This window comes from Hypanus sabinus, chromosome 3 (assembly GCF_030144855.1).
Source record: "Hypanus sabinus isolate sHypSab1 chromosome 3, sHypSab1.hap1, whole genome shotgun sequence".
In the NCBI taxonomy this organism is placed as follows: domain Eukaryota; kingdom Metazoa; phylum Chordata; class Chondrichthyes; order Myliobatiformes; family Dasyatidae; genus Hypanus; species Hypanus sabinus.
In genome coordinates, this window is record NC_082708.1 from 47,076,000 (window position 1) to 47,099,847 (window position 23,848).

At 39.9% G+C, this 23,848-nt stretch overlaps 1 protein-coding gene across 1 annotated transcript in view; it reads left to right on the plus strand.

The window, feature by feature from the left end:
• Window positions 1–23,848, plus strand: part of LOC132391282 (paraspeckle component 1-like) — a 127,822-nt gene that overhangs the window by 66,319 nt on the left and 37,655 nt on the right. The window lies entirely within an intron of this gene.

Genomic DNA, 23,848 nt, shown 5'->3' on the forward strand with positions numbered 1-23,848 from the left:
ATTCTTGTTCTGTGTCTGACAGATATCTGAGTGATTGGAATGACTGACAATTTTTATAATTTGTACTAAACTAGTAAATAAAACTTCTCTAGCTCCTAATTATTTGCATTAGCTAATAACAACCTGAATCAATTCTGATTACCAGGTTTTCTTCCCTTTCTAACTTTCCTCCGTTTAATCTTAATGGAAATAAATTCTTACTGGATTTTGTTCCATTGCGTTGATCACTTTATCAAAATATCAGTTGTTTGGCTACTTTTAGCTTTTTAGTTGGGCTAGCAGTCACTGCTTTGGAGACATCTTGTGCTTTCCCATGAGATGATAGCGATATAATTATGTTCACGAGTGAAGTTGTGAAGTTGAGAATGACTGATTTTATCTGTTATTGCTATAACTTAATGACTTAAAAGAAAATGACCATTTCATTTTATTTTGAACAGCAAATCAATTTTCTTAAGTTAGTTTGGGTTTTTGTTACGATTTCAATGCTTAAAAATGATACTTGTAATCTATGTGTACTTTAAATTTTGATTTGGATGTAATTAACTATTAGCTCTTCTCTTTGGCAGCAATCGTATACTTGGCACCTGACTAAGTTTCACTGAAAAGCACTTGATCTTTTGGCAGTGACTTCCTTGATGTTCTGTCATACTGGTTTGCAATTTTTAACAAGTAAATGTCCCAACTGCTTTAAAAAGGTCTCTCTTGTTAAGAATACAAATGTATCATATGCTTCCATCACTCTTCCTGCTGAGAATCACTTTCTGATGAGATTTCTAGGTATATATTGTGTGCTTATGATGTAATTCATTGTAGTTTGGTGTTGTGAAGTGTCATTTTCTGTTAGAACTTTGCCAAATGATTCTTTTCCTTTTATTTTGAGTCTTTTTTTCTAACTGTTTTTGCTTGTGTAGTGCAATTTCTCTGTTTCATTTGTGAGCTAAGTAAATGCCAGGGATTAAACTTGGAAGCATTGCTAATTGTGATTGTTCATTTTTAAAAGCTAGTCACGCTGAAGTAAATTGAGAAGTCAAAACAAGACTTTGTTTACTCACTCTATGCAGGCATATGAAGTATTTAACATGCTGCATTAGTTACAGCATGTGAAAAGTGCTGACATTCTTGCATCAGTAAGTTTGTATGTCTTGATTATTTTATATAAATGCATTTTGTATATTTGGAGTAAACCTAAATTACCCGTTTCCCTCAATTTGGGCCTCTACAAGACAGCATTGCATCTTTCTATGAGAATTATAATTTGAGCCAATTTGATAAGAAATTCCTCAATGTAATTGCTAAATGACTCACACCCTCTTTACATAGGCAGTCCAACAGTAGAAACTCCTGGGAGTGCGCATCTCGCACAACCTCCCCTGGTCTCCGAATGCATTATACACAATCAGGAAAGCTCACCAACACCTTACTTTGAGAGAAGGTTGAAGAGAATTGGAGTATGTACATCTGTACTCGTATCATTCTACTGATGCATTGTAGAGAGCATCCTGACAAGCAGCATCACTGCATGGTATGGAAATGCACTGAGGTGGACAGTAAGGCTCTGTAATGGGTAGTCAAAACTACTCAATGCGTCACTGGCAGCAGTCTACCTGCCATCAAGGACATAAATATAGAAAGGTGTTAGAAAAGGGCCAGTAACATCCTGAAGAATCTCAGCCACCCTTCTTATGGACAGTTTGTCCTATGAAGGAGAAGGCTACTTGACATTCATGCCACAACCACCAGACTCAAAAGTAATTACTTTACACCAGTACTAAGACTAATCAACACCTCCGCCCACTAATCCATCCCTCCACACCCTAGCCTCAACTACAGTTATTTGGTTCTCTTTTACACTTGTACACTGAAAATGACAATAAACAAACGTGACTATGGTAGTTTGGGAAGTTGTGGCAGCAAAGTTCCAGCAACCTAGTTGCAGTCCTGATCGTTGCTGCTGTCTTTTTTAGATTTTACTTGTTGGTTCCTATGGAAGATTGGAGTGACTGGGCTTGTATACACTGCAGTTTAGAAGGATGAGAGGGGATTTGATTGAAACATATTAAGGGATTGGACATGCTGGAGGCAGGAAGCATGTTCCCGCTGATGGGTGAGTCCAGAACTAGAGGCCACAGTTTAAGAATAAGGGGTAGGCCATTTAGAACAGAGATGCAGAAAAACTTTTTCACCCAGAGAATGGTGGATATGTGGAATGCTCTGCCCCAGAAGGCAGTGGAGGCCAAGTGTCTGGATGCTTTCAAGAGAGGGATAGAGAGCTCTTATAGATAGCATAGAAAATAGGTGCAGGAGTAGGCCATTCAGCCCTTCGAGCCTGCACCGCCATTCAGTATGATCATGGCTGATCATCCAACTCAGAACCCTGTACCTGCTTTCTCTCCATACCCCCCTGATCCCTTTAGCCACAAGGACCATATCTAACTTCCTCTTAAATATAGCCAATAAACCGGCCTCAACTGTTTCCTGTGGCAGAGAATTCCACAGATTCACCACTCTCTGTGTGAAGAAGTTTCTCCTCATCTCTGTCCTAAAAGGCTTCCCCTTTATCCTTAAACTGTGACCCCTTGTTCTGGACTTCCCCAACATTGGAAACAATCTTCCTGCATCTAGCCTGTCCAATCCCTTTAGAATTTTATACATTTCAATAAGATCCCCCCTCAATCTTCTAAATTCCAGTGAGTATAAGCCTAGTCGATCCAGTCTTTCTTCATACGAAAGTCCTGCCATCCCAGGAATCAATCTGGTGAACCTTCTCTGTACTCTCTATGGCAAGACTGTTTTTCCTCAGATTAAGGGACCAAAACTGCACACAATATTCTAGGTGCTGTCTTACCAAGGCCTTGTACAACTGCAGTAGAACCTCCCTGCTCCTGTACTCAAATCCTTTTGCTATGAATGCCAACATGCCTTTTTCACCGCCTGCTGTACCTGCATGCCCACCTTCAATGACTGGTGTACAATGACACCCAGGTCTCGTTGCACCTCCCCTTTTCCTAATCAGCCACCATTCAGATAATAATCTGTTTTCCTGTTCTTGCAACCAAAGTGGATAACCTCACATTTATCCACATTAAATTGCATCTGCCATGAATTTGCCCACCCAACTAACCTATCCAAGTCACCCTGCATCCTCCTCACAGCTAACACCGCCGCCCAGCTTCATGTCATCCGCAAACTTGGAGATGCTGCACTTAATTCCCTCGTCTAAATCATTAATATATATTGTAAACAACTGGTGTCCCAGCACTGAGCCTTGCGGTACCCACTAGTCACTGCCTGCCATTCTGAAAAGGTCCCGTTTACTCCCACTCTTTGCTTCCTGTCTACCAACCAAATCTCTATCCCCATCAATACCATGTGCTTTAAGTTTGCACACTAATCTCCTGTGTGGGGCCTTGTTAAAAGCCTTTTGAAAATCTAAATATACCACATCCACTGGCTCTCCCCTATCCACTCTACTAGTTACATCTTCAAAAAAATTCTATAAGATTCGTCAGACATGATTTTCCTTTCACAAATCCATGCCGACTTTGTCCGATGATTTCACCTCTTTCCAAATGTGCTGTTATCACATCTTTGATAACTGACTGGCATTTTCCCCACCACCGATGTCAGACTAACCAGTCTATAATTCCCCGGTTTCTCTATCCCTCCTTTTTTTAAAAAAGTGGAGTTATATTAGCCACCCTCCAATCCTCTGGAACTAATCCAGAATCTAAGGAGTTTTGAAAAATTATCACTAATGCATCCACTATTTCTTGGGCTACTTCCTTAAGCACTCTGGGATGCAGACCATCTGGCCCTGGGCATTTATCTGCCTTTAATCCCTTCAATTTACCTAACACCACTTCCCTACTAACATGTATTTCCCTCAGTTCCTCCATCTCACTAGACCCTCGGTCCCTTACTATTTCCGGAAGATTATTTATGTCCTCCTTAGTGAAGACAGAACCAAAGTAGTTATTCAATTAGTCTGCCATGTCTTTGTTCCCTATGATCAATTCACCTGTTTCTGACTGTAAAGAACCTACATTTGTCTTGACCAATCTTTTTCTTTTCATGTATCTATAAAAGCTTTTACAGTCAGTTTTTATGTTTCCTGCCAGCTTTCTCTCATAATCTTTTTTCCCTTTCCTAATTAAGCCCTTTGTCCTCCTCTGCTGGTCTCTGAATTTCTCTCAGTCCTCAGGTGTGCCGCTTTTTTTGCTAATTTATATGTTTCTTCTTTGGACTTGATACTATCCCTAATTTCCCTTGTTAGCCACGGGTGCACTACCTTCCCTGGTTTATTCTTTTGCCAAACTGGAATGAACAATTGTTGTAGTTCATCCATGCAATCTTTAAATGCTTGCCATTGCATATCCACTGTCAACCCTTTAAGTATCATTTGCCAGTCTATCTTAGCTAATTCACGTCTCATACCTTCAATCCCTCCCCCTCGCACCATTTTTCAAGCCACGTATTCATCTGAAATATCCTCCTATTTCTACTCTGACTAGCACGTGGCACTGGTAGTAATCCAGAGATTATTGCCTTTGCGGTCCTACTTTTTAGTTTATCTCCTAACTCCCTAAATTCACCTTGTAGGACCTCATCCCGTTTTTTTACCTATATCGTTGGTACCTATGTACACCACGACCACTGGCTGTTCACCCTCCCATTCCAGAATGTCCTGCAGCCGCTCAGAGACATCTTTGACCCTTGCACCAGGGAGGCAACATACCATCCTGGAGTTCTGTTTGCAGCCACAGAAACGCCTATCTATTCCTCTTACACTATAGCTCTCCCACTCCTTTTCCTTCCCTCCTGTGCCACAGAGGGTGACCCATGGTGCAGTGAACTCAGCTGCTGCTGATGAGAGATCTCCCCCAACAGTATCCAGAACAGTATATCTGTTTAAGAGAGAGATGACCTCAGGGGACTCCTGCACTACCTGCCTACTGCTACACTGTCTAGTGGCCACCCCTTCCCTTTCTGCCTGTGTAGCCTTTACCTGCAGTGTGGCCAACTCACTGAACGTGCTATTCACAACTTTCTCAGCATAGCAGATGCTCCAGTATGAATCCAATCGCAGCTCCAGACACTCAATGCGGTCTGCCAGAAGCTGCAGTTGGACACACTTCCTGCACACATAGTCATCAGGGACACTGGAAGTATCCCTGATTTCCCACATGCTGCAGGATGAACAAACCACAGGGCCGATCTCAGCTGCCATGACCTACCCTATACTTGCCTCAACTTTTGAAACTTTCTCCATTTGAAAGGAACTTACTCGGCCTTACCCCACTTGGAGTGAAGCTCATCAAAGCCTCAGATCTTCACTGGCCACTTTCCACAGGCTGCTCTGCTTGAGGTAACCCTCTGTTTATTTGTTTGAGCTTTTCGAACTGCTTGGTCAGCTGACCTTGATTGCCCAATCAGCTGCTTTCTGCTGAGTCTGAGCTATTCAAATCTTGATTGTCTAATCAACAGCTTTCTGCTGAGCTATTCAAATCTTATTTGACTTGATTGCACAGTCCAACTGCCAGAATCTCTCGAGTCGAAGCCTTAAATCTCCACTACTTCACTGGCCGCATTCCACAGGCTTTCCATAGCGGGGTCAAAGGATATGGGGAGAGGGCAGGAACGGGGTACTCATTGTGTATGATCAGCCATGATCATAGTGCATGGCGGTGCTGGCTAGAAGGGCCGAATGGCTGACTCCTGCACCTACTGTCTATTGTCTATGACGACGTTGGTTTCCTCTGGGTGCTCCAGTTTCCTTCCAGTGATGTGAAGGTTGGTAGATTAACTGCCCTTGGTGTTGATGGCTTATAGAATCTGGGAGAGTTAATGGTAAGGGTAATATGAAAAACCCTTCATGAGAGAAGACCATAGGGGAAAATTAGAAGAGTTTTTCATATTCCATATGCCAGCTCAGAGTAAAATTAGATTTTGCTCTGAGATCGCATAGGCTGAATGAGTTGAATTGTTGTCCTTTGTGTGGTATAATAAGACCATAATAACATAAGAGCACAATTAAACCACCCATCAAGTCTGCTCTGCCATTCCATCAGACCTATTTATTATCTCTCTCAGTCCCATTCTCCTGTTTTCTCCCTGTAACCTTAGATGTCATTACTAATGAAGAGCTTATCAACCTCCACTTTAAATATATGCAATGACTTGACCTGCGTAACTATCTGTGCTGATAAATTGCATAGATTCACTACCGTCTGGTTGAAGAAATTCCTCCTCATCTCCGTTCCATAGGAATGTCTTTGTGTTCTGAGGCTGTACCCTCTGGTCCAAGATACCCTCAGTATAGGAAACATCCTGTCCATGTCCACCCTGTCTTGGCCTTTCAATATTTGTTAGGTTTCAATAAGGTCCGTATTCACTCCCCCCCCCCCCCCACGCCATTCTAAATTCCAGCGAGTACAGATCCAAAGCCATACAATGCTACCAGTATATTAACCCTTTCATTTCTGGGTACATTTTCATGAACCTCCTCTGAACTCTCCAATGTCAACACATGCTTCCTTAGTACAGCTGACAGTACTGCAAATGTAGTTTAATCAATACTTCATAGAGCCTCAGCATTTCATCCTTGTTTTTATATTCTAGTCCTCTTGAAATGAATGCAAACATTGCATTTGCCTTCCTAACCACTGACTAAACTTGTCCATTAAACTTTAGGGAACCCTGCAGAGGACCTTCCAAGTCCTTTTGCACCTTCAACTTCTGAATTTGCTCCCCGCTTAGAAAATAGTATGTGCCTTTATTCCTTCTACCGAAGTGCATGATGACTATATCCTTCCTTACACTATATTCCATCTGCCACTTCTTTGCCCATTTTTCAACTCTGTCTTTATCTTCTGCAGGTTCCCTGCTTCCTCAACAGCGCCTGCCTCTCCACCTGTCTTTATAAACAACATCTGCTGTTTTTCCTTTGTATATCCTGCCTGTTATTTCCTCAAAGAATTCCAACAGATTGTTGTCAGACAAGATTTTCCCTTAAGGCTGTCTGCATTATTTTTCCAAAGTTGCACTGATTTCTGCCCCTCCAACCTATAACATTGAGCTCAAAATTTATATCTGTGCATCCATGCTTTCTGTTTCCATAAACTATCTGTTAACTGGAATTGCTCTTTTTATCTTATCAATTCCAGTCAGAAATTATATACCTTTCAATCTCTTAACTCAAATCTCTTAACCATTTGTTCAAAGGAATGTTCTAAAAGTTTTGTAATACAGAAGGTAGAATGTAGAACTAGGATTCTGACTTTTTGATTTTGAAAATGAATGAAAAAATAAGTTACCTCAAACAGTCTTACAGGAGTGGGTCATCACTTCCCCAGCTATAGGTTGACTCATTATAGAGGCTAATGGCCGAGGGTAAGAATGACCTCATATGGTACACTTTGGAGCAGTGCAGTTGTCTTAAGTCTATTACTTAAAGTGCTCCTCTGTTCAGCCAAGGTGGCATGCAGAGGGTGAGAAATATTGTCCAGAATTGCCAGGATTTTCCATAGGTTCGTTTGTTCTACCACAGCCTCCGGTGTGTCCAATTTGACTCCTATAACGGAGTCAGCCTTTGTAATCAGTTTATTGAGTCTGTTAGTATTATCCATGTTGGTGCCATTGCCCTAACACACCACCACATAGAAGATTGTACTGGAAACAACAGACTGGTAGAACTACTGAAGGAAAGGCCTGCATACTCCAAAGGACCTCAGTCGCCTCTGGCCCTTCTTGTACACAGCTTCTATGTTGGTGCTCCACTCAAATCTGTCATCCAGGTGCATCCCCAGGTACTTGTAGGTCCTCACCACATCCATGTCATCAAGTCATCACCATCTCCTTTGTTTTACTGATGTCGAGCTGCAGATGATTCAGCTTGCACCATTTGACTAAGTCTGTATTCATCCATCCTCTCTTTATAGTCCCAACTATTGCTTAGTCATCAGAGAATTTCTGCAAATGACATGATTCAGTGTTATATCTTAAGTCCAAGGTATACAGGGTAAACGGGAAGCGGCCTGAGTGCTGTTTATAGCCATGTCTGATATGTAGCTCTCAAGTTAAGAACAAGATTGAAGGGTGTTTGGCAAAAGTGGTAGAAAATTCAAAGTAGGAAACCACTATGGAGTAGTCAAGGAAGCTGGAAGTGGGATAAAAAATTAGTTTGGCAAAGCTATCTTTTTGTGAACTTGTATACATAGTAAGAGACATTTTGGTGACTAGGTGGGGAGTAATAATGTTGCATGTACTATTGTAATTATTACTGAATGGACAAGACTTTTTAAAAAAAATTAAGCCTTTATAAACATGAGAAACTCTCCAGGTGTTGGAAATCCAAAGCAAAATGCACAAAATGCTGGAGTAACTCAGTGAGTCAGGTAGCATCTGTGGAAATGAATTAACAGTGGACGTTTTGGGCTGAGTCTCTTCCTCAGGGTTCAGCCTTTTTCTTTTCCTTTATTAATTATAATAAATGCATCAATATTGGTTGTAAACATACATTCTTAACAATTGAGTTATGAACTTGGGTATAATGTGGCAGTTTGGATCAAGTTAAAGAACTGTGATTGGAATTTCTGCAAATTGTCTTGTTCTGGTAAAACTTTGACTTGGCTTATTTGGTATGTTTATATATACCATCTTAGCTACTTTTGGGGTTGTATCCATTTTCTGCTGAAAAAATTGCCCAAAATGTATATCAATCATTGCTAAAGAGGACTGTGGAAATATTTGTTAACAAAGGAGTTATCCATAGGCAATATTTTTCAGCCCAAGAATGACTTTAAATTGATTTACATTGCCCACCTGAGGTTTCTGCTTAAGCTTGATCAAAAGTTGCTTCTGAACCAGAAAAGATCAGTATTATCGAAATCGTTTAGCTGATTGCTGTGTCAAATTGTAGTATATTCACATCTTGGCTGTTCTGAATTCAAGTTCTACCATTGAATGGTCCAAGATGCTTATGACACAATATTTTTTTTCCGTTGAGGCATCATGAGCTTCTTCCTCTAATATTTTATGGACAAGGAGATTGATGTTGTATCTGAAATTCAAGAGGTGGTGTAGTTCTGTAGAAGTGTTTCTGATTATTACGTGACATGGAAATGGGCCTTTTGGTCCACTGAATCAGTAATGAATATCGAGCACTCAGGCCATAGCATTTCATTCTTTCCACATTTTTGTCAATGGCCCTACATACTAGGGGGCAATGATAGTTATTAGTTAATGCACTATGCCATATATCTTGGGGATATGGGAGGAAACTGGAACACCTGGAAGAAGTCCACATAGCCACAGGAAGAAAATGCAAACTCCATTCAGCATTTTAGATCAAGATTGATTCTAGATTGTTTGAGCTCTGAGGCAACACTACTGCTGGTTGTGCCACTACCATCTCTATAGAGGAAATGCTTCACCTCTGGCTTCTGTTAATTCAAATGTTTTCTGTCATCTATGTAACAGTAATACATGGTTGGGATGTTGCGATATTCATTTGGCCAGAAATCCAAGCAGTGATTCTCTAAATGTTTTAATCGGAGTTCAAGGTAAATTTATTATCAAAGTGTGTGTGTATGTCACCAATAGAATCAATGAATGACCACACCCAACAGTGGACAACAACAAATGTGCAACAATAAACTGCAAATACAAAAAGGGGTGATAAAGAAATAATAATAAATAGTTAAGCAATAAATATCTAGAACATGAGATGAAGAGTCCTTGAAAGTGAGTCCAGTTAAGTGCTGGGGTGAGTGACGTTATCTTTCTGGTTCAAGAACCTGATGGTTGAGGGGTGATTACTGTTCCTGAACCTGGTGGTATGTGTTCTGAGGTTCTTGTATCACCTTCCTGATGGTAACAGCTTGAAAGGCATGGCCTGCACAGTGCAGGTCATTGATGATGGATGCTGTATTTTGTGCAGATGTCCTCAATGGTGGGGAGTGCTTTACTCATGATGGATATCATGAGTAGCCACATCCACTACTTTTGTAAGCCTTTCCATACAAGGGCAGTTTCTCTAATCCTGCAGTTGAGAATGTTTTGACCTTTTTAAATCCATTGTGATCTTTGAACTTTTTTTTCTGGGTTTCTTTCTCTTCCACAAGATGGTTAAGATTTTTTTAAGCCATATTTAAATCTGTCAATATCTTAGAGAATTCTTGAACCCTACACTTTCAATGTTCAACCTATCTTACTGTATATCCTTGAACATTTGTAGCTTCTCGTTTATGCCCTATTTTACCTCATCCATTTGGGTTTCTATGTAGCCAGTTATGTCTAATGACATGAAATTTATTGTTTTGTGACAGCAACTCAGTACAAAGCATAAAATTATTATAAATTCTGAAACAAATACTGCAAAATAAAGGAATAACTAGGTAGTGTTAATAGGTTCATGGACTTTGCTGAAATATGATGACAGAAAGGAAGAAGTTGTTTCTGAATTGATTGTGGGCCTTCAGGCTCCTGCACTACCATCCTGATTGCAGTAAGGAGATGAGGGTTTGCCTCAGGTGGGAGGGTTCTTAATGATGAAAACCAATTCTTTGAGGTACCACCTCATGAAGTTGTCACTGATGGTGAGGAGAGTTGTGCAGATAATGAAGCTGGTTGTTTAAGTAAATCCCTGCAGCTTCTTGGGATACTGTGGATTAGAGGTTAGGCTATGATGCAACCAAACAGATTGCTCTCCACCATACAAATCTTCTAGAGTCTTTGATGACATACCAAATCTCCTCAAACTCCTAATGAAGTAAAACTGTACCTTTGTGTAGGTACCAGGACAGATCTTCTAAGATGTTGATGCTCAGGAACTTATGACTTCTCAACCTTTCCACTTCTGACCTCTCAATGGGGATTAGGGTGTGTTCTCCTGACTTTCTCTTTCTGAAGTCCACAATAAAGTCTTTGGTCTGGTTACAAACAGGAGAAAATCTACAGCTGCTGGAAATCTGAACAACACACAAAATGCTGGAGGAATTCAGCAGGCCAGGCAGCATCCATGGAAAAAAGTGCAGTCGATGTTTCGGGCCGAAGTCCTTTGGTAGGACTGGAGGAAAATAGGCTGAGTAGTAGATCCAGTAGACCTTGGTCTAGTTGATGCTGAGTTCAAGATTATTGTGGGGCTCTACTCAACCAGCCAATCTGTATCACCTCCTCGTCACCATCTGAGATTCTGCCAACAACAGTGGTTTCTGCAAATTTATAGCTGGCATTTGGGCTGTGTTTAGCCACAAGATTGTGAGTGTAGAAAGAGCAGAATAGTGGGCTAAGCATGCACCTTGAGTTGCCTGTGTTGATTGTCAGCAAGGAGATGTTTTACCAGTATGTACCGATGGTGGTGTTTCAATCAGGAAGTCAAGGATCCAGTTACCAGGGGAGATACAGAGGCCCAGTTTTAAAAGTTTGGTGATTAATACTGAGGGGATGATAGTGTTGAATGCTGACATGTGATTTGCTGTTGTCTAAGTGCTCCAAGGCAGAGTGGAGAGCCTGTGGGTTTGTGTATAATTATAAAAGTAATTGATGACAGACTGTGCAGTGATGATGTGAGCCATTTATCTTTAATTGTACTCCTTGGTTTGCTGCCTTTGACAATAAAAGCCTAAGAGTTATAGAGGCATAAGGCTCTACTGCACAGAAACAGCCTGTTTAGTTTGTTCAAAACATTCTGCCTAGTCCCATCAACCTACACCTGGAAAAAAAACACTCAATATCTCTTCCATCCATGTACTTATCCAACATCTCTTAAATGTTGCCATTGAATCTACGTGCACCACCCTCTGAAGAAGTTCTCCCTCAGGTTCCACTTAAATATTTTACTTTTCATCCTTAAACTATGTCCTTTAGTTCTCATCTCACCCAATTTCAAAGAAAAAGGCCTGCTGGCATTTATCCTATATACACCACTCATAATTTTGTATATTTCTTTTCCCTGGAGTGTAAGAGAATGAAGGGAGATTTAATGAAGTCCTACCTAACCTAGTCAACCTTTCCCTATAACTCAGATTAAATCCCAGCAATGTCCTTGTAAGTTTTCTCTGCACTCTTTCAATCTTACTGATATCTTTCTTCTGGGCAGGTGAAATGCACATAGAACTCCCAAGTTTGGACTCACTAATGTCTTATACAACTTCAGCGTAATATCCCAACTCCTGTACTCAATGTTCTGAGTTAGTAAGGCCAATGTGCAAAAAGCTGTCTATACGACACTATCTATCTGCGATGCCACCTTCAGGAAATTATGTATCTGTACTTTCTGTTCCCTCTGTGCTACCACATTTAATTGCCCAACCGCTCACTGTGCTCCCAAAGTGCACAACTCAAACTTGTGTGCATTAAATTCAACCTGCCATTTTTCAGCACATTGTTCATGGTCCATATTCTACTGAAACCTTTGCTAGTCTTCCTCGCTGTACACCCAAATCATATTGTCATCCACTGAACCATATTATCATCCAATTAATTAATATAGATTACAAACAACAATGGATCCAGCACTAAACCCTGTGGCCCACCACTACACACTGGTCTCCAGTCAGAGATGAAAGTATTAACAGCCACTTTCTAACATCTCCATGTTTATCGAGAAAGTTTGGGTTGTGCTTGTGTGTTTTCACCCTTGCATTTATTTCACATGGGAAATTGTAATGATATCTCTTTTCAGTACTTCACTGTTACTTTTTAGTGTTTGTCAATGATACATCTTCAGTTCATTGTTCATCTTTGTCCTGATTCTTCACATCTGTCTGATGGAAAGTGTATGCTAGTGACATCTAGCTGTGCCATTTTCTGTCTATAATCATAGTGCTTATTGAAATCTCTTCTGAGGAAATGTTACTCCCAGCTGGAATCCTCATTACCTTGGTATTCCTTCATAACTATGACTGTTGAGAATGATCTTGTCTCTGATGGCTGTCTGAAGCTGAAGCAGGATGTTTGCACCACAGAGTCAAGTTTAATCCCAAGGTAAACTTTGAGCTCTACATTAGAGATATCACTTGCATTACCCACTCCTATCATTGATTCCTCCCCTGCTTCAGTTCATTTGCTGCCAAAGTGTAATTCATGTCTTTCTATTTCTACAGACTTGAGGTATTTAAGAACTAAGTTTCAGTCCCTGTCCCTATTTAGGGCATTATAAGTCTGGTAGCTTAGTGCAAATTTTGTTTGATAATGCTGTAAAGTACAGTACTGTAGTAATTTTATGTATCACATTGTATTGCTGCTGCAAGTAAAACAAATTTCATGACATGAGTGATGATAAATTTGGTTCTAATATGGGTCTTTTTGTAGACTGAGAGTGGGAAGGGGGCAAGAAAAGGGGAATCATGGGGAGTGAGTAGGAAGCACCAGAGAGACATTCAGTAATGATCAATAAATCAACTGTTTGAAATCAAATGACCTTGCCTGGTGTCTCAGGGCTGGTTGTATCTGCACCCAAGCCACTGCCTGCCTCTGGCACTCCTGCCACTTGTCCCACACCCCTCCTGTGGTGCATGGGCTCTGTCTCTCTGTCTTTCTCTAGTTCTCTCTTTCCCTCAATACACTTAAAATACTCTAGTTCACAGTTGTTCAGTGAGTCATGTCTTTGCCTCATCAGTAAGTTTTGGATACATGGGATATTTCCTTTTAAGAATGATAGGGGAAGAAACAAACTGGTCACATTCATTCATATTGATTCTATTGGTGTATTTCATGTAACTTTATTGATTGATCTCAATTTTGTGATACATTATTTTTGTATGAATCATCTGCATTGTTAATAAACATGAATGATGCAGCAGTCTTTTCCAGAACATTTATTTAATTGTTGGAATTGGTTGAACATTGTTTGGTATATATTTGTGTTTATTCCATGGTGCAAGAGAGAGCAAGCAGAATTTATGGTGTGGACCTACTGACAAATAGGAAAATTTGAATGGATGCATCTGTTGCTGGGGCAAGACATTTGCCCCCTTCTTTTGCTGATACAAAATGCCAAGACTTCTAATTAGAATAACTAGGTTTAAAAAAGGAAAGGGGGAAAAGATACTGGTGTCCTTTTTGGAAAATTTTTGTTCAATGTGTAAGTGCTTTTTTAGTTAGATAAAACATTTTTGTGCAAGTCAAAGTAGTTTATTATCAGAGTACATACATGTCATCACATACAATCCTGAGGTTCTTTTTTCTGCGGGCATACTTAACAGATTTATAGACAGTAACTAAACAGGATCAGTGGACAACAAATTGTGTAAATGCAGATATAAATACTTAGCAATAAATAGTGAGCATGAAATAACAAGATAAAGGAGTCCTTAAGTAAGTGTAGTTATCCACTTTTGTTCAAGAGCCTAATGGTTAAGGGGTAGGAACTGTTCTTGAACCTGGTTGAGCGAGTCCTGAGGCATTTTTACCTTCTATCTGATGGCAGCAGCAAGAAAAGAGCCTGGCCTGGGTGGTGAGGATCTCTGATAATGGATGCTGCTTTCCTCCAGCAACGTTTCATGTAGATATGCTCAATAGTTGAGAGGGTTTTACCCATAATATACTGGGCTGAATCCACTTCCTTTAGTAGGATTTTCTGCTCAAAGGCATTGGTGTTCCCATAGACTGTAATGCAGCCAGTCAGCACACTTTCTACCACACACCTATAGAAGTTTGCTAAGGTGCATATCAGGCAATTAACTATTTATTTATTTTGATTAACTAGAGGGGAAATATGGTGATGCTCAAGATATGATAGCAGCTCGTACATCTAGACGTTGTTAACTGCTCAGGTTTCAAAAAGAATCCTGATTTTTGTAATTTACAGTGGAGGCTTTACTAAAATCTTTCTACTTGAAGAAAAAAGTACATTGAGCACAAGAATTTCATATTTATCTCAGTACTGTCCAACCTAAATTGCTTTTATTTTTAAATCATCCAGTAACTGAACAGAAATGCATTGTATTGATTTTAGGAGTCATTGCACAATTAGAATTCTAATTGTTAAAATTGGTCAAAGGAATGAGGCACAGCATCTGGGCCTGGGTTGAACTGTCAGTTTGGGTTGAAATTACCCTTGCTTTGGGCCTCAATAATGCAGTACAGGTGTATTTTTTAAAAAATACTTCAGGTCTATAACAGCTGAAAAACAAGGCATGAATCAATTGAAATCTATCAATAATAAATAATTGAGCAACAGATATTTCGAAATATCTTTCTTTCCATTTTACTTGCTCTTCATATATGGGTTTTATTTTAATGTAAAATAAAGGGAAATAAGAGATTGTTGTGTTTCTATGTTTGACAAAGATGTGCCTTACTCCCAGCACGCCAGATACGGCGATCAGACCCAAGGGCTGCTTGATTCACGGGATGGGCTGAACTTTTGATTCAGAAAAAGCAGAAAGATGGAGGTGCTCTGATGTGGTTTTGTCAAACTTGTGTTCCTCTGACCTTGAACACCTGATGGTCAAATGCCAATTGTTCCATTTACCTTGGGAGTTCTTCATAAGTCCTGACTGCAGCTTACATCCCATCAGCTATAATCATGCACTTGTAAAACTGCATGATACCATCTTCAAACAAGAAACAGTCTATCCCAATGCATTTGAAATCCTAGTCAGGGACTTCAGTCAGGTTTGTTTAAAAGAAACTCTGCCTAATTACAATCACCAGATAACCAGAAGTCCCAACACCCTAGACCACAAACTTCTATAGACATGTAGTGGAGAGTATATTGACTTGCCTACGTCACAGCCTGATAAAGAAGCACCAATGCCCTTGAACAGAAACTTCCAAAAAAAGTAGTGAATATGGCTTAATCATCACAGATAAACCCCTCTCCAAAACTGAACACATCTATACTAAGCATTGTCACATGAAAGCAGCATCCATCATCAGGGACCCCCACCACCACCACCCAAGCCTCTGCTGCCATCAAGAAGGTACAGGAACTTTAGGACTCATACCACTAGCTCCAGGAATGGTTATAATCCCTCAACCATCAGGCTCTTGAACCAAAGGGAGTAACTTCACTCCTCTTCACTTGCCCATCATTGAAATGTTCCCACAGGATTCACTTTGAAGGATTCTTCATCTTGTGTTCTTGCTATTTATTGCTTGCTTGCTTATTTATTTATTTATTCATTCATTCATTCATTCATTCTTTTCATATTTGCATTTTGTTGTCTTTTTCATACTGGTTGAATGCCGAAGTTGGTGTGGTCTTTCATAGTTATATGGACTCATATGGTTACTCTTTGGATTTCGGATTTATTGAATATACCACAAGAAAATGAATCTCGGGGTTGTGTACAGTGATATATGTACTTTGTTAACAAATTTACTTTAAACCATTATTTTACAGTTAAGACTCAGTTGTTTTTGCTGTTTGATTACTGTCATCCCTTGTTTTGGTGGATTTTTGACTTCCAACAAGTGCTCCTATCAAGTCTTTGAAATCTGTGATGTTTTCATAATGGTACCAATTATGAGGGAAAGAACAACGTTTTCAAAATGTATAAGCTAATTTAGAAGTCTGTGGGGAAACAAAGTTATTACAACATCCGGACATCCATTTTATTCACATTAAATAACCTGCAAATAATATGTGAAAATGATAATCTCAGCTTTACCAGTTTTCCCTTATTTTCATTCTTGCATCTATTTTTTAAATATATTTTAAAATGTATACAAAATATGAAAACTGTTGCTATTGACAGCTTTGCTGGTTTTTGCTCACCTAATCTATCTGCTCAATTTATTTGGAAGTGCTCAGTAAAATGTCCTTCAAATTGACTTGCTCAATATTGTGCAATATTTATAAGTTATTCCAGTAGACTTTAGTTGGAACTCAAGGTGTTAAAAATTTGGTAAAGCTAATGGGGCACAATAACTTTTCTTTAAGCACCCCCTTCTAGGACAGATATTCGTTTGGGAAGTCAACATGCTGGATTCTGGAAGAAATGGAGAGAATGAGAGGACTGTGGAAGAGGACCCTGGGTATGGTTAACAACATTCATGGTGGAGCAAGCTGAACAAACAACAGGGATGAGCAAAACTGAGTTGAAAGGCTATTTTGTTAATTTGCTTGCATATTGATGATGCACAAGGCCGGGACTGAGTTGTTCACCCATTTGCTTAGATGAGCAAATCATAACTATTTACTTTGTCAATAAAGTAAAGAAATTGAGATAAGTTTGAATTTTTCCACCACTATTTCTTCCACATGATGACACCTGGACAAAACTTTTCCTATGGAAAGGAATACTACTGTCTTTCCAGACCTAATGGATAGTTATAAAAGTGGCATTTGGTTGAATTCAAATTTTGTGAAAGTAAGTTGTAAAGTTGATATTAAAATTTATAAACTATTGTTAATAAATCAGGAATGTTTTAGCATATTTGTTTTGATCCTACAAAGCAGTTTGAAGCTGTTCTTCAAGCCAAATGCAGCATTATCCATATCCTGAAATGATATGCATGGAAAATACCTTTGCTACTCTTAAGTTGGTTGACAACATAAAAATATCTTTTGGTCATTGTTGTTCTATGTGTATTTTTAAAACTTGAGAGTTATTGGTAAGTATTTTTTTATTCTTGATTGTGTATTTTATTTATACATCTGCATGGTAGTGTTTTTTTCCACCGTTCTTTAGCATTCCTAATTTAAATCAGTTTGGAAAATAATGTAAATGCAACTTTTACTGCGTATGTTGTGGAATGTGGCACCTTGTGCTGCCAGCAATATTATTGAGGAATGTGACATCTTTCCATATGCCATTGTAACTTCGTATTTATGGAGGTAATTTTAAGAGTGGAATAAATCAATCTAATGAGTAACTAACAACATAGTTATTGCTGAAGTAAGATTGGATCTTCTCTGCTCTGTCATTGGGCTATAATCTGAAGTTTCTGCTGACCAAAGGTCTTTTTAGAGCTTTCTTTGCAGCCAATCTGGATGCATTCATACCATAATTTAATGGACCTTAAGTTCATTCAGATAAATTGTTTTGCCTTGTGTCTTAAAATAACATTTCATCTTGGCTTTTGATGTTACTGATTTATTTCCCTTACCCATAATTTTCCTCTTTGGTCCATTTCTCCACGGGAGCTAGCATTTGTAGAATTATTTCTCTGGAAACTGTTGCCCATTGAATTTGTCCTATGTTCATGTCTTGTTCACTTTTTAGGCCTGTGTTTACTTGAGTCTTTCCAAAGTGTCCATGATAAAATCATAATTTTTTTCATGTCCTAGCAGAGTTTCTCTTTGCCCCTTTCCCCATTCCCTAATTTCATCCCTGTACTGAAATCTTACATATCTGTGTTTTATTTCTGGCCTCATTTTTCCTTTCAAATTTCATCACCCCACAGTAGTCAGCCATCCTTTAGAAGTATTATTGGGATGGATAAAGTACTGAAGAAATTAAGGGACAAAAAGCTGAAAATTATTCTGGAACAGATGCCCTGCATTCTGTGGTTTTAAAAGGGATAGCTTCAGAAATGCAAATGATCAATGCTCTTTCAGAATTATCAAGATTCTGAAATGACCCTCACTCTATTGGGATCTTTAATAAGAGTACAATCAAGAAACATGAAGAAGGAAAATATGGAAACTATAGACCTGTTAGGTTTGCGTCATATGGGAAAATTCTAGCACCCAGTAGTAATAGAGAAATTGAGTTTGTGTAGTATTGTGAAAAGAAAGTTGGGTTTGGCAGATTGGAATTTTTTAAGGTGTTGCTAAAAAGTTGTATAAGGAGGATACCAGTGAATGTAGTAAACTTTCACTTCCAAAAAGCAGTGATTTTTGGAATTCACAAAACAATTAAAAACTGAAGAGCTTTCAGGATTGGGTATAATTACACCATCAGAGGATTGGTTAAAATGCTGACATAATTGGTATTTTCAGATTGGAGAGTGCTAGGTACAACAAGAATTGTCATTGGGTACTCAATTATTTGCAGTAAGTATTTGGAAACGATTTGGAAGAAAGGACAAGTTTCTTGATGCAATATTTAATGAGAAAAGTTGTGAGAATGATCTGGTAAGTATTAAGTGATTTAGCAGAAGTTGGCAGATGGAATATGATGTTGCAAAATGTGAAATGGTTCATTTAAAATCGAAGGTTTCAATGAGATTTACAGGAAGCTGTTTCCTGTTTGACGTTGCTGACTCCTGCACTTCCAACATTGCCCTTAGATCAGCTGCAGGGTCATCAGCCAGGGACCATCATTCATTGATGCCTTGCTTCCTTAATCCTGGTACATCTCTTGGTGGCAGAGCAGTGGCAAGATATCTCCCAACAACACACACAAAATGCTGGTGGAACACAGCAGGCCAGGCAGCATCTATAAGGAGAAGCTTCCTAGCCTGCTGTGTTCCAACAGCATTTTGTGTGTGTTGTTGTTTGAATTTCCAGCATTTGCAGATTTCCTCGTGTTTGCAAGATATCTCCCTGCACCACCCCCCCCCACCCCGCCTGCTGCTTTCAATGGGGTTAGTCGGTCCCCCAATTTCTGTCCTTCCTCAGCCACAGCCAAAAGTCACTCTTTCCTGCTTCATCAGGCAACTCTCTGGTGGCCCTCCAGTCACTGCCATATTGCAGAGAAACTTTATTAATATGCTGACATTGCCACAACATCTTATGTTGTGATAATAGGTAGATAATGGTGCTCTAAACAGCTTCCAGGTCTGAATGCTTCAGTCTTCCACTTGTAAGCAGCCTCCACTGCTTCCTCCCAGGGAATGGTTAACTCAATGAGAAGGACTGCCTTGGTGTCTATGGACCACAGTACTATGTCTGGATGGACAGATGAGGTGATTTCTGTGCAGAACTTTAGCTGTCTGCAAAGATACACCCTCATGTTCCACTCCTTGCCTGTGGAGAGGAGTCCTGAAGGAGCTCTGGGGCAGGTACATTCAGCATTAACAAGTGGGATGATTTGTCCTGTTGGGGAAAGATTGCTTCTTGCCTTCTGCCTACAGGTCTTTCGGATCTATTCCAGCTTCTTTTGGAGCTGGTCGTGTCACCATCTAGAACGCCTTTGGGACAGTGCAGTCTTGAATCCTGCCAGGATGTGTGGAAGGTTGGCATTAGTGTTAGCACACAAAGGGCGGCTATCCTCACTGCTGAACCACTGGTGAAGATTTCAGGAGCAGAGCATGGTATCATGGGTTGCCCTGATGAGGAGGCTGAGTCTGACTTGTGGGATCTTCCACAGGTCACACCGACTAAGGGACCTTCAGTGGGTCAGGACCAGCTGAATACCCATGTTGTACAGCTTCTCTGGCAGCTCTGTACTATGCCTTCACTCTATCAGTATTTCTGCTCTGTCCTTGTCTCCTCCTCCACTATCATGGGTTTTCTCCTGCTTGTACCCCAGGCTGATGGATCTCAGTTACAGCTGCAGCATGTTCTTCCCAAAGAGGCGAGTGTCCAAGAAACACCAAGCCATTTTCAGATGTACACATTGGCTATCCCATCCATCCTATCAGCTGTTAATGAGGGTATTTTTCAGGAGCCACATCATCCTTTGATACAGTGTGAACTAGTAGTACCACACTTTCTACTTTCTGGGTGGTTGGCTCTGGTTGGTTCAGGCCAGGCCGTCTATGAGCTGTTTCAGTGCTGTTTTTTCCCGTCTGCATTTACTACCTCCCAACGCTTTGGATAGACTGCCTGGCCAACAATAGGATTCCCGTGTTCCCTACAGCAAAGATGATGTTGCTTCTGACCCCTTTTCGGAGGGATGTGCTTCGTGACTTGGAGGGCTTGATCTTTATTACTGCCCATGTCACTAGCTCATCCAGCCTTTTCAGCCTTCTTGTACATGCAGCCGTGTGAAGGATGTCTGTGACCTCCACGTAGCTTTTCAGTGAAGGAAGCTTCTGTCCTGACTAGCTTTATCCCTCCAACCCACCTGCCTTACTCCAGTAAGGGTGATCTCGAAGGTTGCCATAGACGAATGAGAGAGATAGAACACCCCACTGCGAAGCATACTTTGAGCTGCTGCCACCCAGTTGTAAAGACTCGAAAAGAGAAGCCCATCTGGAGGTCACTTAAGTAATCAGAAACCAGTCCTGTTACGAAGTTGGGTGTGTAGAAAGAACATTGCTGAGCTGATGAGGCACAGATCTATAGGCATTTGCAAGAGTCAGCCACAGTTGGCTCGTTGGATGTGGTCCCATAGCAATGATGCATACTCCACACATCCCAGAAAGACCAGAACTCCTGCCTTCTAGCAGCTGGTGTCATTGTATCCATTACCCATGAGGTAACTGGTCATTCTGTTAGCCACGACAGAGAAGACGATAAGATGATTTTCCCCTCGACATACAACAGTGCATGCTCCTGAAATGGATGATAGAACTGGAATTGCTTTTTTGATGACCTCTCTGACTTCACTTGGGTGGGGGTGGGGAGCATGGTGTCAAACTGGATGGTTGGAGGAGCAGGACATGGAACATACCCTGATGATCTGAGGGAAATTTTCCTTGCCGGATCACTGTACTGGCAGCTGATGTAATGCTCTGGCTCCTTCTTGCTGGCTTCTAACTTCCCACTCTTTTTAACCTCCAACAGCTGTCATGCATATTTAAAGAGATTGTTGAAGAAGCTGTCTCTCTCTGTCTCTTTCTCCTGTACTTACAAATGTGCTCTGCCCTTCACACCTTGCCAGCTTCTTCAACATTTCATTCCACAACTTTCAAGCCCACCCTTTCTTCCAATTCTTCCACAGCTTGTTCCTACTACCTGCTGTATATCCTTCTCTTTCCTTCTCTCGTAGAGCAGTGACTCACTTGCTTGATGCCAACTTAACAAAATCTATTTCTACATGCCTTGTAGAGGAAGTTTCCAAATGAATTAAGCTAGACTAACACTCAGCCACGTAATGCGTGTTCTAGGATCACACACCAAGGTCCATGTCCAGCCTCTGTTTCTAGGCCACTTTGTTTGTCTCTGGCTACTTGCTCAGGAATAAGTGAATGCTGATGTTTGTAGGAATCAATGCTATTTATAGTAAATGCAGGGAAAGCTAAAGGTAAAAGAAGCAGGAAGGCAGAAGGAGTATTAACAAAAGAAAATCAGCAGATGCTGGAATCCAACCAACACAAACAAAGTACAGGAGGTTGTCAGTAGACAAGGCAGCATCTATGGAAAAGAGTAGAGTGGACATTTCAGGCTGAGACCCTTCATTAATATAGTATTTCATGAAGGTTGGAGTGCAAAAGTATAACTGTTCAGTTGTAATTATGTATTATACTTGGAAGGCTGTGGTCTTTTTCCAGTGAAGGATATATTCATAGATTTAGTTGATGGAAGAAGTTTCTGGATGGAAGAATTTGCCCTTCAGATGTATGCCCTTATATCCACAGGAGCTTAGAACTGGAAAAATGATTACAGAGGATATTTGCTCTGACTGGTGAGTCTAAACATTTAGGGCTCAGGAAAGGAATTTGGCCATTTAGGACAGAAATGGGGAGAAATGCTTTTATATTAGAAATCTTGAAATTCTTTACCCTAAACAGTGGTGGGTGCTTATTTAGAATATTTACATTGAGGCTGATAGTCTTATAAGTGATTCTGGGGATCATTTGAAAAAAATTTGGAGGTAACAAGATCACCTATGCATTAAATGTTTGAGCTGGAGAGCTCCAAATGCGTTGCTTAGAAGATTGCTAAATATTGAACTTTTTATTTGAATTCCACAATTTTAGTTTCAAAAAACAAATGGCACACAAGGTAATAGGAGCAGGAGCAGGTCAACTGGCCCTTCAAGCTTGCCCTGCCATTCAGTATGATTGTGCCAGATTTGCCTAATGCCTCATCTCGGTATCAGGTTAGTGTATGAATTGAAAGGGAACTTAATTTCAAATTGTTTTCAGATCACTTTTTGCACCCACATTCTCAAATCTCCAGTCTATAAGCTTTCCAGGTAAGTTTTCCTCAATTTCCAAGCTTTTGAACATCCTTGTTTTAATTGATCCTGCCTTGGGTGGTGTGTTTTCGGGAGCCAAATATCACAGTCCTGGTGTTCTATAATTTTCCCTTGCTGTTTCTACATGAAACTCACTCATTCGTCATTTTGATCGTAGGCTTTCCTTATTCAGTGTTTTCTTTGTGAAACGAATTGGCACCTTAATGTTGCATTGAAAAGTATAAAACTTTTGTTCATGAGAACAGCACATGAGGCTTACAATTAGATTCCTGTGTTTATGCTGTCATTGTACTCCTAAATGGTGAGGATCATTGTTTTGGTTGTGGGGATGCGAAGGATCTCTTGGAGAGAATTTTAAAGTCAAAGTAAATTTATTATCAAAGTATGTGTATGTTACCATATACTATCTTGACATTAACTTTCTTGTAGGCATGTACAGAGAAAAAAGTAATACAATAGAATTTTATGAAACCTATACATAAAGACTGACAAAATGCAAAAGAAGACGAACTACAATTCATGTTCTCACTTTTTTTTTTGCAAAGAATGCTTGAAAGTGAGTCCAAGCCAGAGCATTAGTTCAGATCAAAGTTTAAAGTAAATTTACAAAGTAAAATACATATGTATATATATCACCATATACAACCCTGAGTTTCATTTTCTTGCAGACATGCTCAATAAATTCATAAAAGAATAATCATAATAGAATCAATGAAAGATGGCACCAATTTAGGTGTTCAACCAGTGTGCAAAAGACAACAAACTGTGCAAATACAAAAATAAATAAGCAATAAGTATTGACAACGTAAGACGAGTCCTTGAAAGAGTCAAGTGGTTGTGGGTCATTTCAGTAATGTGCCAAGTGAAGTTATGCCCTTTTGTTCAAGTGCCTGATGGCTATGGGGTAATACCTATTCCTGAAT